The following is a 7473-nucleotide window of genomic DNA, read 5'->3' on the forward strand; positions in this document are numbered from 1 at the left end:
CATGACGAAGAGATAATTAGTGTTATTCACTTCACCTGTCAGTGGTCATAATGTTAAGCCTGGTCGGCGTATACGACATATACTAAAGACATCTATTACTTGGAACGAAATCCTTTAATATATGGCAGTATGGCAGCATACAGACAAGGCAGCTGGTGAGTGCTGCGGGGGTGATGCGCAACTTCATGTGTGTGTTTTTTTTTCTGTCCTGTGTTAAAGCGTTTGGCCAAGCTGCTGGAGATGGCTACAGAAAAGCATGGCAGTGAACTGAAGGCACTAAACAGGTTTGTGCATGTGAATTTTGTATATGTGTATGTTTTTGTGTGGGGGTGTGGGGGTGTGCCCTTGACCTTTCGCAAAGCAGAAAAACACACAAATGAGTGATGAGTCATCTAGTGTTGCAGCATATCTAGCTCTTATTCTCCTAATGGATTAAAGTGCTGTGTTCATGTGAGTGTGTATGTGCATGTCTGGGTATGTGTGCACAATTATTTCTGGGCTGTATATGTTTTGATTAAAATGATGTTCTCTGTCATTTGATGTAGCCACACAATCTAGCTGTATTTTGTCTGTAAATGTATTTGTGTTGGTTAAAATAATGCCAATGTTAAAAGAAAAGCCTTGGAGATTAAAGTGTGTTTAATGGCTTTGATCTTCGGTGTATAGACATATGTGTATTAATAAAAGCTGACCTGTGTTACCAATTAAATCCGGTTATGTGTATCTTACTGTGTATGACACAAAATTGTGAAAAGTAAATCTTTAGACTGCAAATGATACAGCTTTCTGTCACTACTATACTGTTTTTCTTTTTTTTTAGTGACAGTAAGGGTGGAAAGAAGAAGGAATCCAAGCGCTCGGGTTCAGACAAGAACGGGTGAGTTGACACAGTGTGCAGCAACACACAAACACACACACACACACACAACTGAAAGGTCTGAAAGTCCTTAAACTGTAATTTTGATGGTAAACATCTGAAATAGCACATGCCATTTTTTACACTTTCTATTTTTGAAAAGTACAATGGATTCAGAAAGTCCATTGTACTTTATAAATAATATACTTTTTGCACACTGTATTGTGTTGTGGATTTCTTTTGAATGGATATTATTGCCATTCTATCAATCAATCTACACCCATATCAGCAATAATGCTGATGCAAATATATAGATACAGTGTATCACAAAAGTGAGTACACCCCTCACATTTCTGCAAATATTTCATTATATCTTTTCATGGGACAACACTATAGACATGAAACTTGGATATAACTTAGAGTAGTCAGTGTACAACTTGTATAGCAGTGTAGATTTACTGTCTTCTGAAAATAACTCAACACACAGCCATTAATGTCTAAATAGCTGGCAACATAAGTGAGTACACCCCACAGTGAACATGTCCAAATTGTGCCCAAATGTGTCGTTGTCCCTCCCTGGTGTCATGTGTCAAGGTCCCAGGTGTAAATGGGGAGCAGGGCTGTTAAATTTGGTGTTTTGGGTACAATTCTCTCATACTGGCCACTGGATATTCAACATGGCACCTCATGGCAAAGAACTCTCTGAGGATGTGAGAAATAGAATTGTTGCTCTCCACAAAGATGGCCTGGGCTATAAGAAGATTGCTAACACCCTGAAACTGAGCTACAGCATGGTGGCCAAGGTCATACAGCGGTTTTCCAGGACAGGTTCCACTCGGAACAGGCTTCGCCAGGGTCGACCAAAGAAGTCGAGTCCACGTGTTCGGCGTCATATCCAGAGGTTGGCTTTAAAAAATAGACACATGAGTGCTGCCAGCATTGCTGCAGAGGTTGAAGACGTGGGAGGTCAGCCTGTCAGTGCTCAGACCATACGCCGCACACTGCATCAACTCGGTCTGCATGGTCGTCATCCCAGAAGGAAGCTGATGCACAAGAAAGCCCGCAAACAGTTTGCTGAAGACAAGCAGTCCAAGAACATGGATTACTGGAATGCCCTGTGGTCTGACGAGACCAAGATAAACTTGTTTGGCTCAGATGGTGTCCAGCATGTGTGGCGGTGCCCTGGTGAGAAGTACCAAGACAACTGTATCTTGCCTACAGTCAAGCATGGTGGTGGTAGCATCATGGTCTTGGGCTGCATGAGTGTTGCTGGCACTGGGGAGCTGCAGTTCATTGAGGGAAACATGAATTCCAACATGTACTGTGACATTCTGAAACAGAGCATGATCCCCTCCCTTCGAAAACTGGGCCTCATGGCAGTTTTCCAACAGGATAACGACCCCAAACACAACCTCCAAGATGACAACTGCCTTGCTGAGGAAGCTGAAGGTAAAGGTGATGGACTAAACCCAATTGAGCACCTGTGGCGCATCCTCAAGTGGAAGGTGGAGGAGTTCAAGGTGTCTAACATCCACCAGCTCCGTGATGTCATCATGGAGGAGTGGAAGAGGATTCCAGTAGCAACCTGTGCAGCTCTGGTGAATTCCATGCCCAGGAGGGTTAAGGCAGTGCTGGATAATAATGGTGGTCACACAAAATATTGACACTTTGGGCACAATTTGGACATGTTCACTGTGGGGTGTACTCACTTATGTTGCCAGCCGTTTAGACATTAATGGCTGTGTGTTGAGTTATTTTCAGAAGACAGTAAATCTACACTGCTATACAAGTTGTACACTGACTACTCTAAGTTATATCCAAGTTTTATTTCTATAGTGTTGTCCCATGAAAAGATATAATAAAATATTTGCAGAAATGTGAGGGGTGTACTCACTTTTGTGATACACTGTATATATAGAGAGATTTGGGAAAAATGAATTAAAAGGCCAGGCGGTTTGAGCTCTGTTTTGCTTTTGTCATCAATAACAACAAGAATCTACTTTCACATTGCAGAGTTTGATTTACCCAGCAAGTATACCAAATAAATATCATGATACTTTGCATAGATGTCACAGACTCTACACTTCCCAAACATTTTCTGTCCAAGTAAACCCCCCAAAAACAGATCATTTTATAACATAAACTGCACCATAAAATTAATGCACTCCCAACATTTTATTATTTCACATGAGCTTTAATGTAGGCTTATAATAATAATAATAATAATAATAATAATAATTTTCTAGAGTGTCTTTCACATACTCAAAGTTGCATTACAAGACACATATTCATGAATATATAGAAGCCTCATTTCTAGAAAACTTGAACATTAAAAATGCAATAATTACTAAAAACTGTAATTTATTGAATCACTTGAACTTTTATTTCACTGATAAATGGGTTGTGGTTCAGCACTTTGTGCCAAACTTTGTGAGAGAATTGTCAGTCAGTTCAAAGACAACGTTTCTCAGTGCAAGCTTGCGAAGAATTTAGGTGTTTCACCATCTACAGTTACATGATATCTTGAAAAGATCCAGGGAGTCAGGGGCATAAACCGCTGCTGAATGTGTGTGTGACCACTGAGGTCTCAGGCTGTATTGTTTGATAAAATGTCATGCTACCATGCACACTTATAAATAACATATACACTGATCAGCCATAACATTAAAACCACCTCCTTGTTTCTACACTCACTGTCCATTTTATCAGCTCCACATACCACATAGGAGCACTTTGTAGTTCTACAATTACTGACTGTGTTTCATCTATTTCTCTGCATGCTTTGTTAGCCCCTTTTTATGCTGTTCTTTAATGGTCAGGGCTCTACAGAGCAGGCATTATTTGGGTGGTGGATCATTCTCAGCACTGCAGTGACACTGACATGGTGGTGGTGTGTTAGTGTGTGTTGTGCTGGTATGAGTGGATAAGACACAGCAATGCTGATGGAGTTTTTAAACACCACACTGTTACTGATGGACTGAGAATAGTCCACCAACCAAAAATATCCAGCCAACAGCGCCCTGTGGGCAGCATCTTGTGACCACTGATAAAGGTCTAGAAGATGACCAACTCAAACAGCAGCAATAGATGAGCGATCGTCTCTGACTTTGCATCTACAAGGTGGACCAACTAGGTAGGAGTGTCTAATAGAGTGGACAGTGAGTGGACACGGTATTTAAAAACTCAGTGCGCAGTGCTGCTGTGTCTGATCCACTTATATCAGCACAACACACACTAACACACAACCACCATGTCATTGTCACTGCAGTGCTGAGAATGATCCACCACCTAAATAATACCTCAAAGTGCTTCTATATGGTAAGTGGAGCTGATAAAATGGACAGTGAGTGAAGAAACAAGGAGGTGGTTTTAATGTTATGGCTGATCGGAGTATATACTGTGCTTTGTTGACATAGTTTGGCTGTGAAGCTTAACTTCATTCTTATGTGTTTCAGCTTGAAGAAGAGCCAGAGTTCTGATCAGCTCGACAAGGATGACGAAGCACAGGTAAACATTATTACTGGTTCTAAAGTGAATGAGTGAGTGACGAGTTGATGGGAAGAAGTAAATGTTGCCCAAAAAAAGACAGTGATTGAGTTAGTAAGTGCTCAAACCAGTAACCATGGCTACTGTCGAATGTTTGCAGACAAAAACCCCTCACATTTGCAATAACACATGCACACTACTGCATTCCTCTTTCTTTCTTGCTCTCTCTTCCTCTCGCTCTCTATTTCTCATACACACACAATCCTGACACCCTGACTAAGCAGTGGTGTGGGCTGAACATGAGGGATCTGACTAATCCTCTTTTACATATTGGCTTATCAATTCATTCACATAATTTGTCACTAAACCATTACTTGGAAATCTGTGGCAGTTGCCTTTTTTCATTTGCAAGTATGTTTAGCATTAACATAATAATGTAACACATATGCAAATGTTATTACAGTCCTTTGCTCTACCTGGGTTTAGAAATTATATCGAGGTTATATTTATATAGTTTATTTTTTGAGAATTTTTATTGTGAATGACATTTGTCTAAATGTTGAATAGTCTAATGATTCTATAATTATGATATTATTATACATCATTATATGAAAGATTATTAACATTGTTATTTACATGTCAGAGTATGTAAAACTGCTCAAGCATTACTGACTTTTCTCCTATTTAGACAGAATTAGTTTTATTTGGGGGACTGGAATAACTGGGTTTGTTAGTGGATGCAGTTCTCTGACTTTTTCTTTTGGATTGTCTGTGTTTTGGTCAATCATTTTGTATATTTAATTCCCCTTTTCTAAAAAATAACTTACCACCCACTCAGTGGTGTAACTAGGAGCTTATGGGCCCCAGTGCAAAAAAAAAAAAAAATTGGGCCCCCTTAATATATATAAAATATATATAAAATATATAAAAATTGGGCCCCCTATATATAAAATATATAAAGTATATATAAAAATATATAAAATATATAATTTATATAAAATATATAAAAATTGGGCCCCCTTAATATATATAAAATATACATAAATGCTATATGCTCATATATATATATATATATATATATATATATATATATATATATATATTCTGATATTTCATTGTCTTTTAGTTATTTTTTAGTTTATTTGCAGCCAATGGGGGTGTTCGGGGGTTCGGGGGGGGTTGAGTTCATATTGCGGAGCCCCCCCCACACCCTCCCGCCGACCCGGAAGTTACGCCCCCTGCACTAACTGTTTAATAAATATTTTTACAGTGGTCTAAAAATGTAATCCAGATAAATTTTTCTATTTTTGAATGGATGATATTTAGGGTATTTTGTCAACTAATCTCAGTTTATTTATTAGCCTACGTGAATTGTAAAAGATCAATGTTTTTGAAGCTTAAACATTTGCGTGTTAGTATTGTATTGGCTTTCCTTTGGGAGCTCCAGGTTCCTCCCACAACCCAAATACATGTAAGTGAGGTGAACTGGGGATACAAAACTGCCTGTGATGGTGTTTAACATGGAACTTAAACTGATGAATCACATGTAACCTGTAATTACCTGTTCTGCCATGAACGTAACTGAAGTGTAAAGTATGACCTTAAAATCTTAATAAACAAACAAACAAACAATGAGAAAAATAAAGAGAAAGAATAAATACATGCACATTTACATAGAGCTTGAACTCTGCTCATAAAGACAGTGGTTCTTAATCAGGGGGCCTCAGTAAGCCTAGAGGGGGGTCCCTGGCATTTAATTTAAAGTATAAAAGTATAAAAAAAACATGTGATGGGACAAGAAAATCAATAGGCTGTTGGCATATGGGAGATTTGTTGTGATGTCATAGATTTATTTTAAACTGCATATAGCCTACTTTGGGTCTGAAATACACTCAGGTGAGGAAGCTGCAAATACCAAGATTTTTACCTTTATCATGGATTCATCAAATTTCCCATAATCAAGTACTCAATACCTTTTGTCATCCTCGCTAATATAAGGTACGAAAAGTGCCATATGCTGATAATGTCCTGATAAGTACCCTTGAGAAATGTCTATGTACAGTATGTATTCAGTTAGATAACTGTATCTGTGAGAAATCTGCATTCGACATTAACCATGTTAACATGTCACTTCTGTATTCAGGCTGGGGATCAGCCAGCCCAGGAGCTGGAACAAAAACTTAAGAAGAAGCAGGCTGCTACTCTGGCTGACATCAGATCAGTGACGAGTCAGGTAAACTCTATATCTCTAATTTCATACATCACAAGTGGCCAAAATACACTGATCAGTCATAACATTAAAACCACCTCCTTGTTTCTACACTTACTGTCCATTTAATCAGCTCCACTTACCATATAGAAGCACTTTGTAGTTCTACAATTACTGACTGTAGTCCATCTATTTCTCTACATACTTTTTTAGCCTGCTTTCACCCTGTTCTTCAATGGTCAGGACCCCAACAGGACCACCACAGAGCAGGTATTATTTAGGTGTTGGATCATTCTCAGCACTGCAGTGACACTGACATGGTGGTGGTGTGTTAGTGTGTCTTGTGTTGGTATGAGTGGATCAGACACAGCAGCGCTGCTGGAGTTTTTAAATACCGTGTTCACTCACTGTCCACTCTATTAGACACTCCTACCTGCTCTGTGGTGGTACTTTGGGAGTCCTGACTATTGAAGAACAGGGTGAAAGCAGGCTAAAATGGTATGTAGAGAAATAGATGGACTACAGTCAGTAATTGTAGAATTACAAAGTGCTTCTATATGGTAAGTGGAGCTGAGAAAATAGACAGTGAGTGTAGAAACAAGGAGGTGGTTTTAATGTTAGGGCTGATCAGTGTATAATTACTGCATAATGTATAAAATAATGTTAATGTAGATTGCGTAATGCAAAATAAGTTTAAAATTAGCCCCAGAAAACATGAAGTTATTATAGTGTCTTAAAGCCAATCACTATGGAATACCCTCACACTTTTTCACTTCTGCTCACCTTCAGCTGAACCAGGAAGCAGTGGCAGACCATGCCAAAAAGATGTGGACCATGCCCGCTGAGATTATTGAAGCAATAAACACCTGTGTGAGCCCTCATTTTCCTGAGCATGTTGATAAAGCTGGAGACAACAAAACAG

This window comes from Trichomycterus rosablanca, chromosome 13, assembly GCF_030014385.1.
Source record: "Trichomycterus rosablanca isolate fTriRos1 chromosome 13, fTriRos1.hap1, whole genome shotgun sequence".
Lineage (NCBI taxonomy): Eukaryota > Metazoa > Chordata > Actinopteri > Siluriformes > Trichomycteridae > Trichomycterus > Trichomycterus rosablanca.